This window comes from Carassius gibelio, chromosome B22 (genome assembly GCF_023724105.1).
Source record: "Carassius gibelio isolate Cgi1373 ecotype wild population from Czech Republic chromosome B22, carGib1.2-hapl.c, whole genome shotgun sequence".
Lineage (NCBI taxonomy): Eukaryota > Metazoa > Chordata > Actinopteri > Cypriniformes > Cyprinidae > Carassius > Carassius gibelio.
Genome location: NC_068417.1, coordinates 17107644 through 17120744, shown reverse-complemented (window position 1 = coordinate 17120744; position 13101 = coordinate 17107644). Strand labels below are relative to the sequence as shown.

The 13101-nt window shown below is 36.0% G+C and overlaps 1 long non-coding RNA gene across 1 annotated transcript in view; it reads left to right on the top strand.

Annotated features, from left to right (window-relative positions):
- The window catches only part of LOC127988539 (uncharacterized), a 32577-nt gene extending 19947 nt beyond the window's left edge, over positions 1 to 12630 (top strand). Inside the window, exon 3 of the long non-coding RNA XR_008161731.1 lies at positions 12409 to 12630. This is a non-coding gene — a long non-coding RNA (uncharacterized LOC127988539). The remainder of the gene's footprint in view (positions 1 to 12408) is intronic.
- Positions 12631 to 13101: the final 471 nt, after the last annotated feature.

Sequence of the window (13101 nt, the reverse complement as noted above, 5' to 3'; positions counted from 1 at the left end):
TCAACTGTTGCTAGCCTACTCCCAAAATTAATAGTCATTAGTAAGCATTTTATAAATACAGCTATAATTAAATTGTTCATAGTTTATATGCACATTAATTTTGAGGAGATTAAAGGCTGTAATCTTCCTTAAAAAAATAAAAAAAAATAAAAATAAAAATAATAAACAAACACAGAACTCAGAAACATTTATTTCAAGATGCAATAAAAGAAAACTGTACACTATATATATATATATATATATATATATATATATATATATATATATATATATATATATATACACAATTGAATAAGTTTATATTTAATTTTTTTTATCAAGTGTACAGCTAATAATAATAATAATAATAATAATAATAACAATAATAATAATGCATTTTATTTAAGGCGCCTTTCAAACCACTCAAGGTCACCGTACAACAAGTAACAACAGTAACAATATTAAAACAAAAAATAACAGCAAATAACAATGTCAATAAAAAACCACAATAATATTAGAATAGCACAACATATTGTGGAATACTATATTAAGACTTTATATATAGGCTTTATGAACAGATAAGTTTTGAGAGATTCTTGAAGTACTAGCATCACCTCCTCTTGTACAACGGTTTGAGGAATATATCTTCCAGATAGTACCGCCGCTCCCTATATGAAGAATACACAGTCTTCGTAGGGCACCAACTCCCAGAGGGGGCACCATCCCAGTAGCTCAAAAAAAATAAAACATGCGCCATTCTCCCATCCGCGCTCGCGACCGCTCGGACATTTGCGGATGAATGTTCGTAATTGATGGATGGACATCTATGCCCGGGTAAAAGACATCAGCAATCCGGCACAGAGAAAAGAAAAATAAAGTAAAAAACAAAACAAAAACAGGCATAAAGTTGGCTTGACATTGGACATTCGAGAGTCTCAAATTTAGGGACCGTCTCTAAAGTTACATGTGATATTGTTATACACTTTTCTAACGTCAGTAGCATTTGAAGAGAATGACTTACAGTCATAAAAACAACTGTAATTGTTCATCTAGGTGACAGCTATAATGCACCATTAAATTAAATGTTTGATATTTATTAAAACAAACTGTAAGTCATATGTACATTATGCTACTTTTTCACATGGGCTCAAAAGCAAATTTGAAGCTCAATAGCATTTGAGGAAAAAGACTTGCAGTCATAAACCAATTGTAATGTGTTCATTTAGGTGTCAGCTACGATGCACAACTTATACATTTTTTATATATATTAAAATAAAGTGTTACTAAAGTTATATATATATATATTGTTCTGTGTATGTGATTTCAAAGTCTAGACGGGTTGGATTAACCCTTTAACTGCCATATCCCTTAAAATTTGATTGCCAGAGGGTTACTGTAAATGCTTATGCCCGCTGGGCACAGTTTTCCCGATGCCACCGGGGTGGCATTGCACTGACGGCTTGAGCCCGCCATCGCTGCTTGCAGCTATATTTATTATTATTTTTCTTCAAGGTTTCGGGGGCTTTTGGGGCCCTTAACATGCTTAAAAAGTCTTGAAAATTGGCACACACATTGGAACCTGCGGCCATTAGGGCCGGGCAGAGACTGATACACGGGCGTGGCACAGGGGCTCTACAGCGCCCCCTGGAATACTGAGGGCCATATATCATACATACTTGCACGTAGACACACGAAACTCGGTACACATGTAGATCTCATCAAACCAAACAACTTTTGTACTGCATGTCATAGGCTCCGCCCAACAGGAAGTTGGATATTTAGGGTTTAGTATTCATATTTTTCGTCAAAGTTGTGGGGGCTTTTGGGGTCCTTAACATACTCAAAAACTCTTGAAAATTTGCGCACACTTTGGAATCTGTGGCCTGAAGGAGCCTGCAGAGGCTGGGACCCGGGCGTGGCACAGGGGCTCTATGGCGCCCCCTGGAACACAGTCATAAATGTTGATGTATAGCTCACACATACTTGCTCGTATTAATATGAAACTCAGTACACATATAGATCTCATTGTGCTGAACAACTTTCGTACTGCATGTCATTCGGCTCCGCCCAACAGGAAGTCAGCTATTTAGAGTTATGTAAAAAGCGCATGCTCTGGAATTTGAAATACTTGTCATAGGTTTTTTTGCCGATTGCCACCAAATTCGGTCAACATGATCTCAAGGCATTGGGGATGAAAAATTGCCAGGGGATTTTTGATATCTCGAACGGTTTGCTCGTGGCGAGGTGTTGAAATTATGGCGAGAAATGAGAAACAGGAAGTGTCTAATACCATCCACATACATTTCCTGATTTTAATCAAACTGCATCAGATTATTCGTTGTATGATGTCGATCGCATATATGTGACTATTAGGAGTCAAAGTTATAGCGCCACCAACTGGCAGCAGGAAGTGTGTCATTTTCAAAATGCTTTGAATTCAGCATCTTATTTTTACTCGATTTGCTTCAAACTTCATCAGAATAATGTTAAAACACAGCCGATATAAATCTGCTGGGGGGATATTGATATCTAAAAATATTGTTGCCGTGGCAACATGTTAAACTGGAATACTTCTCAGGTGATTTTGAGGCATATAACATGCTTAGAATTTCATCAAACTCAGAACACATATCAGTAATTATGATAACTAGACACTGGCAAAAGTTCATAAGAGGGCGTGGAAGAGGCACTCTATAGCGCCACCTTTTGTCAAAAGTGGCGGGGTTAGTTTTAGCTACAGACACCAAACTCGGTACAAAAATTTTTCTTATCAAGACGGACAACTTTCTAATTCACAGTCATCAGCTACGATCAACAGGAAGTCAGCTATTTTGATTAGAATGTGGATTTTTTTTTACATTTAGCTGTGAATTAATGCATACTGCTCAGAGGAGAGTAACACTATACACACCAAACTTTGTCTACATGATGCCAAAACATTTTAAACAACTTAAATTGCCAATGGATTTTGGATAGCTTAAACGGTTTTGTCGTGGTGATTTTTTTAAATGACAGTAAAAATTGAATTATTAATTTTCCTGCATTTTTAAATTCCAAACACTTCAAAACCTTTTTTTCTTACAGAAAAAAAGTCATTCTGAGTAAATATGGATAGTTTCACGACTTTACAACACTGTATGGATAACAGAAAATTAAAAAACTGTCAGACATCTCATCTCACTCTGCCCCTCTGTTTGAGTATATGTGCTTCAGACTTCCATTGTCTGAGAGAAATAGCGCCCCTACAGGTGCAATTCCCGGACTTTTACTTTCACTTTTAAATCGGTTAAAAATACAAATAAATACCTAGATTTAATTCACACTGACAAGCCAAACCAACATATCTGATTATTACCAGTTCAGGGCTCATGGATAAATTATTTCTGGCCAGAGATACGTGAGAAATAGGAGAGATGAATCACTGCTGTGATCACGAGCTTCTGGAGTAAAGAGCTCAGAAAAAACTAATTTATTCCTGTTTTAAAGCTTTTAAAAATAAATTATTACAGCGATATCACACAATCAACCAATTAGAACACACCAAGAGCTAAATTCAGATGTTTTTGAACTGTTTGTGTGAAAATGAATTATTTGCGGCTGCCTATCTGAAATCACCGCCTCCGATCAGCGCGTACAGTGTCGAGCTCAAAACAAACGAATTTATTCTTGTTTAAGAGCTTTTTTAAATAAAATATTACCACAAATGCACACAATAAACCCATTGTAACACTACAAGAGCTAAACGCAGGTGTTTGTGACCCGTTTAAGTGTGCAAGACTATTTGAAAGCGCGACTGGCAGAATAACACATCTCTCGAGCTGCAGGATTCTGCCTTTCGTCGTACGAACGAACACATCACGGACAAGATTATTTCAAAATACATAATAGCTTGGCGACCATAAACGACAACAGCCACGTGAACATAAACTGTTGAGAAATATATCTGAAATGGATCTACTGGATTTTAATATTAAGTGACCGCATATACCAGCTGCTTCTGTCTTCAATTTTAATCTATATAAAAAATGAAATTCATTCATCTTGGCTGCTTTTTTAATGTGTGTACGTATTAATTTATTTATTTATTTATTATTTTGCTCTAACAATAATTAATCTATATTTAATTAAATCAATTACATTTTATTAGGGCTCAAGCCTGGAGGGCGAGAGCCCTATTGTTTTCCTTAGGATTATTTGTTATTATTATTATTAGGGCTCAAGCCCAAAGGGCGAGAGGCCTATTGTTTTCCTTAGGATTATTTTTTATTATTATTATTATTATTATTATTATTATTATTATTTTTTTCCAACGTCTCGGGGGCTTTTGGGGCCCTTAACGTGCTTAAAAAGTCTTGAAAATTGGCACACAGATTGGAACCTGCGGCCATTAGGGCCGGGCAGAGACTGATACACGGGCGTGGCACAGGGGCTCTACAGCGCCCCCTGGAATATGGAGGGCCATATATCATACATTCTTGCTCGTAGACGTATGAAACTCGGTACACATATAAATCTCATCAATCCAAACAACTTTTGTATTGCATATCATAGGCTCCGCCCAACAGGAAGTTGGCTATTTAGGGTTTAGTATTCAAATTTTTCGTCAAAGTTGTGGGGGCTTTTGGGGTCCTTAACATACTCAAAAACTCTTGAAAATTTGCGCACACTTTGGAATCTGTGGCCTTTAGGAGCCTGCAGAGGCTGGGACCCGGGCGTGGCACAGGGGCTCTACGGCGCCCCCTGGAACACAGTCAGAAATGTTGATGTATAGCTCACACATACTTGCACATTTTCATATGAAACTCAGTACACATATAGATCTCATCGTGCCGAACAACTTTCGTATTGCATGTCATAGGCTCCGCCCATCAGGAAGTCAGCTATTTAGAGTTATGTAAAAAGCGCATGCTCTGGAATTTGAAATACTTGTCATAGGTTTTTTTCTCGATTGCCGCCAAACTTGGTCAACATGATCTCAAGACACTGGGGATGAAAAATTGCCAGGGGATTTTTGATATCTCGAACGGTTTGCTCGTGGCGAGGCGTTGAAATTATGGCGAGAAATGAGAAACAGGAAGTGTCTAATACCGTCCACATACAGTTCCTGATTTTAATCAAACTTCATCAGATTATTCGTTGTATGATGTCGATCGCATATATGTGACTATTAGGAGTCAAAGTTATAGCGCCACCAACTGGCAGAAGGAAGTGTGTCATTTTCAAAATGATTTGAATTCAGCATCTTATTATTACTCGATTTGCTTCAAACTTCATCAGAATAATGTTAAAACACAGCCGATATAAATCTGCAAGGGGGATATTGATATCTAAAAAATTGTTGCCGTGGCAACATGTCAAACTAGAATACTTCTCAGGTGATTTTGAGGCAAATAACATACTTAGAATTTCAGAAAACTCTGAACACACATCAGTATTTCTGATAGGAACTTAAATTGTGAATGGATTTTGGATAGCTTGAATGGTTTTGCCGTGGTGATTTTTTGAAATGACCTTACAAAGGGAATCATTATTGTATTTTTAAATTGCAGCTTCCAAACACGTCAAAGAATTTTTTCATACAGATGAAAAAGTCATTCTGAGGAAATATGCATAGTTTCACGACTTTACAACACTGTATGGATAACAGAAAATTTAAAAACTGTCAGACATCTCATCTCACTCTGTCCCTCTGTTTGAGTGTGTGTGCTTCAGACTTCCATTGTCTGAGAGAAATAGCGCCCCTACAGGTTCAATTCCCGGACTTTTACTTTCACTTTTAAATCAGTTAAAAATACAAACAAATACTTAGATTTAATTCACACTGACAAGCTAAACCAACATATCTGATTATTACCGGTTCAGGGCTCATGGATAAATTATTTCTGGCCAGAGATACGTGAGAAATAGGAGAGATGAATCACCGCTGTGATCACGAGCGTCTGGAGTAAAGAGCTCAGAGAAAACGAATTTATTCCTGTTTTAAAGCTTTTAAAAATAAATTATTACAGCGATATCACACAATCAACCAATTAGAACACACCAAGAGCTAAATTCAGATGTTTTTGAACTGTTTGTGTGAAAATGAAATATTTGCAGCTGCCTATCTGAAATCACCGCCTCCGATCAGCGCGTACAGTGTCCAGCTCAAAACAAACGAATTTATTCTTGTTTAAGAGCTTTTTTAAATAAAATATTACCACAAATGCACACAATAAACCCATTGTAACACAACAAGAGCTAAATGCAGGTGTTTGTGACCTGTTTAAGTGTGCAAGACTATTTGAAAGCGCGACTGGCAGAATAACATGTATCTCTCGAGCTGCAGGATTCTGGCTTTCGTCGTACGAACGAACACATCACGGACAAGATTATTTCAAAATACATAATAGCTTGGCGACTATAAACGAAAACAGCCACGTGAACATAAACTGGATCTACTGGATTTGAATATTAAAGTGACCACATTTACCACTTGCTTCTGTCTTCAATTTTAATCTATATAAAAAAGGAAACTCATTCGACTTGGCTGCTTTTTTAATGTGTGCGTATTTATTTATTTATCTTTTTATACATTTTGTATAATTTCATAGTTTGTGTATTACAATTATAAAAACAAAAATAAAATTAGCCACTCACATAGAAATAGCTTAGGCCTTAACCTTTTTCTGACAGTTTTAGGGATTTTTAAAAATCCTAAAAAAACCTTATTTGTGCTGCAAATAATAATTTCAAACTCATTTGATACTGACCTATGACATCCTGTGACATTATATTTATTTTAATTTACATAATCTCATGGATGTAACAGTAAATCTGTTCAGCTCACAGATCAATACTAAGCTGTAATGCAAGCAGAACTTTCACAAATGCTTATGAATCATTTAAGGATTTGATAACACTGTAAAATAATGTCTAATTTGTTAACATTAGCAAATTCATTGATAACACTTTATAATAACTGCACTCATTATTAAATAGTCAGTTCATGCTTTATAAAGCCTTGTCCCAATATTAATAGTCAGTAGTAAGCAGTTTATAAATACAGCTATAAATAGCTTGTCCTTGGTTTATAAGCACATTTATTAAAAATGAGAGTAAGTTATCTTCCTATGAAAAATAAAAGATAAAAATAAACAAACAACAACACAGATTGATACAGAACTCAGAAATTTTATTGTGGATTTATGATAAAGCCTGCAAATGAATTCATACTCCTACTCATACTACTCCATACTCCTTTTTCAACATGATGCCAATATACTGAGATGTTAAATTGTGAATGGGTTTAGGATAGCTTAAATGGTGTTGCCACAGAGATTTATTACAGTTTTTTTCAGTCGCTAACAAGCATTTGTCCAAGCAGTTGTCACATTTTCAAAACTCTAAACACAATTAGCACAGCATCAGTCTATTGTGGCCATACCATTCACACATTTCATGTCGTTTTCACACAATATGGATTCATTGAACACATTTCCACAATGCTTACATTTTCTGAACAGACAAGCTATACCTCCCAACAAAATTATGGATCGTTTTTGTAGTATTTACAAATGTTAACACACAACATCCCACAATAGCAAAAACAATGTTCAAAACCTTAGATACAGTATAAAAACCTCTACTTCTGCAATTATATCAGTTCAAAAACAATATATCTTAGCTGATTTATTTTGTGTAAATTGGGCCAACCACAACTGATTCCAATCTGGCTTAGACTCAATGGCAGGGGTTATTTTTTTCTATTACATTGACACTTATACAATAAAGGGAGGACTTTGAAGAGTGATATTTTTGGAAACAGAAAAGACAAACACTGTAATGTATGGACGAGGAAGAGTAAGAGCAAGGGGCCCAGGGAGAAGAGCAGGAGCAGTGAGAGGAGCAGGAGCAGTGAGAGGAGCAGTGAGAAGAGCAGGAAAAGTGAGAGGAGCAGGAGCAGTGAGAGGAGCGGTGAGAGGAGCAGGAGCAGTGAGAGGAGCAGGAGCAGTGAGAGGAGCAGTGAGAGATTTTTTTCATTTTACCCCCCCCCCCCTTTTTTTTTGCTGTTGTTGTTTTTTTGTTCAGAATGCTCTTATGTGTTTTATGGATATTTTGTTTACTGTAAGCAATACTGTCAAACCTTTTCTGTTCTATCATACCGTGTTTCTACTGTACCTCCTGCAGTAAACGGTAAAGGAAAAAAATAGCTTTTTACTGGAATGCTTGAATGTGAACATTACTGTACATTTGGACATACAGTTCCTAACCAAGAAATTTAGTGTAAAACAGTGAATTGCATGTTCTGCATGCAAATACCTGTAAAACTGAGACTGAAAAGTCTATGCAGTTTTTGTAATGTCAACAATAGCCAGTATTTTGAAACCTGGTGTACTTTGATTGACTGCATGTACCTTTTGAGGTGAAAACAAGTGTTATTCTTTGACAGAATAATTTAATTTTGAGTCAGATTTCCAGTGTTTTGGTAAAGTTGGTGTGTGCAGAGAAAGATGTGTTCTATTTTGAAATGAAGATTTAGTATATATTTAACAAAATGTGTTTTTGAGAAGGAAATTATCCATTTGGCCAATTGTGTTTTGTAGGTGTGAGTCTGTGTTAAGAGTTTAGAAAAAGTATCTGAAGTATGGTTAAACGCTTGTTAGCGATTGAAAAAAACTGTAAAGTAACATAAAAAAATACAATAGTTATTTTACTATATCTTTACAATTTTTCATTCTAAATCTTCATAATTTTTTATATAAGTAGAAGTCCTCATTTGAAGGAAGCACAGTAAGTTTCATAGCTTTATCACTTTCAAGAGCCAGCATAAAATTTAAACTATCATAACTTATAAATCAAGCTTGCAATTCTTAGTACCTATAATGGCCACCAGAGGGAGCTATAGGATTACTTTTAAATAATTATTGTAGAAACGAGTATGATTCAAATCATTTATAGAAATCTTTCAAAAAAAAATGAATTGTATATATTTTACTGATAAAATGACCCTCACTTAATTAGAATAACAAGCTGAAGTATTTTGAACTGTATATTAAGAATAATTCTTTATAGGCTTTATGGACAGATACGTTTTGAGTGACTCTTGAAGGATCAGCACCACATCCTCTTTTACCACTGTTTAAAGAATTAATCTTACAGAATAGGTGTGAATGAATTTTGGATAGCTTGAATGGTTTTGCCGTGATTTTTTTTGAAATAATAGTAAAAAAGGAACCAGTAAATGTCTTTTTATTTTTTTAAAGTGCAGCTTCTAAACACTTTAAAAAAAAAAAAATGTACACATAGAAGACCAGTCATTCTGAGGCATATTTCCTCAGAATGACTGGTCTCATGACCATAGTTTCATGACTATACAACACTATATGGATGATAGAAAATTAAAAAAAAACTATCATACATCTGATGTCACTCAGTCCCACTGTCACTGTGGGTAATGTGTGTGTGTGTGTGTGTTAAGTGAATTAGGTGTGAAACTATCAGGGTGCATTTAGTCTCCAGCGCCAACATTTTACAGAACTGCCACTTTCCTGGAGTCTCCAGAATTACTCGGTGTCAGACTCTGAGAGACTTAAGATTCCAAAAAATGATTTAATTAGAATAATTAGAATACCATGAAGTATTGTGAAATACTATATATTAAGTCTTTATATATAGGCTTTATGAACAGATTAGAGTGACTCGTGAAGGACCAGCACCACCTCCTCTTGTTCGATGGTTTGAGGAATATATCTTCCAGAATCCAGGATTAAGATTTAGGAGCTCATTTTTATTCCACCTCCTTTCCTGAAAAGTCTGTCTTGCAGAATTGACTAAAAATTAATCTTCACATTAATTACTAATTATTTTGCAATTCTTTTTGTCAGTTCTTCTTGACCTGCTTTTTTCTTCTTCTTTTCTGACCTCATGACCCAGTCAGTATTTTTTGTACAATGGTCAAGTCTTAACTTATCCATTTCTGTATTGCATTTGTGTTTGATATTTCTCATGGGTATTTCATAATTTTCGACCTTACAGTTTGAGTTAAAAGTCTATTTTAGCGCATTTCATCTGTAAAAGAAAACATGCCTAATAATTCTGCACACATGAATATAAGGAGTTTTTCTCTTCCAGCTTTCCTGGACTATTGTATAGCACTCATAAATGATTAAATAAAAAATAATGGTAGTTATTAAGATTTATATGGTTTGGAATTGGTAAAATGTACTTGGAAAAAAATCACAATAAAACAATGTTTTCATGTTTAAGTTTGGAATATTAACTGACATGAATGAATGCTATATAAATATTGTTCATGTTAACATAATGTTTATAAATGAAATCTTATCGTACAGTGTTACTAATATATATATTGTTCTGTGAATGTGATTTTAAAGTCTAGATGATTCGGATTAACCCTTTAACTGCCGTATCCTTTAAAACCTCACTGCCAGAGGGATATTGTGAATGCATGTGCCCGCTGGGCACAGTTTACCTGATGCCACCGGGGTGGCGATGGCATTGGTGGCTTGAGCCCGCCATCGCTGCTTGCAGCTATATTTATTATTTATTCTTCTAATTTTTTTCCAAGGTTTCGGGGGCTTTTGGGGTCCTTAACATGCTTAAAAAGTCTTGAAAATTGGCACACACATTGGAACCTGCGGCCATTAGGGCCGGGCAGAGACTGATACACGGGCGTGGCACAGGGGCTCTACAGCGCCCCCTGGAATACTGAGGGCCATATATCATACATACTTGCACGTAGACACACGAAACTCGGTACACATGTAGATCTCATCAAACCAAACAACTTTCGTACTGCATGTCATAGGCTCCGCCCAACAGGAAGTTGGCTATTTTGGGTTTAGTAGTCATATTTTTCGTCAAAGTTGTGGGGGCTTTTGGGGTCCTTAACATACTCAAAAACTCTTGAAAATTTGCACACACTTTGGAATCTGTGGCCTTTAGGAGCCTGCAGAAGCTGGGACCCGGGCGTGGCACAGGGGCTCTACGGCGCCCCCTGGATCACAGTCAGAAATGTTGATGTATAGCTCACACATACTTGCCAATATTCATAAGAAACTCAGTACACATATAGATCTCATTGTGCCGAACAACTTTCATATTGAATATCATAGGCTCCGCCCAACAGGAAGTCAGCTATTTAGAGTTATGTAAAAAGCACATGCTCTGGAATTTGAAATACTTGTCATAGGTTTTTTACTCGATTGCCGCCAAACTCGGTCAACATGATCTCAAGACATTGGGGATGAAAAATTGCCAGGGGATTTTTGATATCTCGAACGGTTTGCTCGTGGCGAGGCTTTGAAATTATGGCGAGAAATGAGAAACAGGAAGTGTCTAATACCATCCACATACATTTCCTAATTTTAATCAAACTTCATTAGATTATTCATTGTATGATGTCGATCGCATATATGTGACTATTAGGAGTCAAAGTTATAGCGCCACCAACTGGCAGCAGGAAGTGTGTCATTTTCAAAATGCTATAAATTCAGCATCTTATTTTTACTCGATTTGCTTCAAACTTCATCAGAATAATGTTAAAACACAGCCGATATAAATCTGCTGGGGGGATATTGATATCTAAAAATATTGTTGCCGTGGCAACATGTGAAACTGGAATACTTCTCAGGTGATTTTGAGGCATATAACATGCTTAGAATTTCATCAAACTCAGAACACATATCAGTATTAGTGACAGCTAGACACTGGCAAAAGTTCATAAGAGGGCGTGGAAGAGGCACTCTATAGCGCCACCTTTTGTCAAAAGTGGGGGGGTTAGTTTTAGCTACAGACACCAAACTCAGTACAAAAATTTTTCTTATCAAGACGGACAACTTTCTAATTCACAGTCATCAGCTACGACCAACAGGAAGTCGGCTATTTTGATTTGAATGTGGATTGTTTTTTACATTTAGCTGTGAATTAATGCATACTGCTCAGAGGTGAGTAACACTATACACACCAAACTTGGTCTACTTGTTGAAAAAACATTGAGGAACTTAAATTGTGAATGGGTTTTGGATAGCTTGGATGGTTTTGTCGTGGTGATTTTTTTAAATGACAGTAAAAATGGAATTATTAATTTTCCTTCATTTTTAAATTCCAAACACTTCAAAACCTTTTTTCATACAGAAAAAAAAGTTATTCTGAGTAAGTATGCATAGTTTCATGACTTTACAACACTGTATGATTAAAAGAAAATTAAAAAACTGTCAGACATCTCATCTCACTCTGTCCATCTGTTTGAGTGTGTGTGCTTAGACTTCCATTGTCTCAGAGAAAATGCGCCCCTACAGGTGCAGTTACCGGACTAAAAAAGGGAGGAGACTCTCTTTTGGTTTCACTTTTAAATCGGTTAAAATACAAATAAATACTTGGATTTAATTCACACTGACAAGCTAAACCAACATATATGATTATTATCAGGTCAGGGCTCATTAATAATTGATGTGTGGTCAGTGATACGTGAGAAACACGAGAGATGAATCACCGCTCTGAGCAGGAGCGTGTGGAATGATGAGCTCAGAAAAAAAACGAGTTTATTCTTGTTTTATAGCTATTAAAAATAAAGTATTGCAGCGATATCACACAATACACCAATTAGAACACACCAAGAGCTAAATTAAGATGTTTTTGAACTGTTTGTGTGAAAATGAAATATTCCCGGCTGTCTATCTGAAATCATTGCCTCCGATCAGCGCGCACAGTGTCACAAGTTCAAAACAAACTAATTTATTATTGTTTAAGAGCTTTTTAAAATAAATTATTGCCACAAATGCACACAATACACCCATTATAACACAACACGAGCTAAATACAGGTGTTTGTGACCCGTTTATGTGCGCAAGACTGTTTGAAAGCGCGACTGGCAGAATAACATATATCTCTCGAGCTGCAGGATCTTGCCTTTCGTCGTAAGAACGGACACATCACGGACAAGATTATTTCAAAATACATAATTGCTTGGCTAATATAAACGAAAACAGCCACGTGAACATAAACTGTTGAGAAATAAATCTGAAGTGGATCGGATTTTAATATTAAGTGACCGCATATACCAGCTGCTTCTGTCTTCAATTTTAATCTATATAAAAAATAAAGCTCATTCATCTTGGCTGC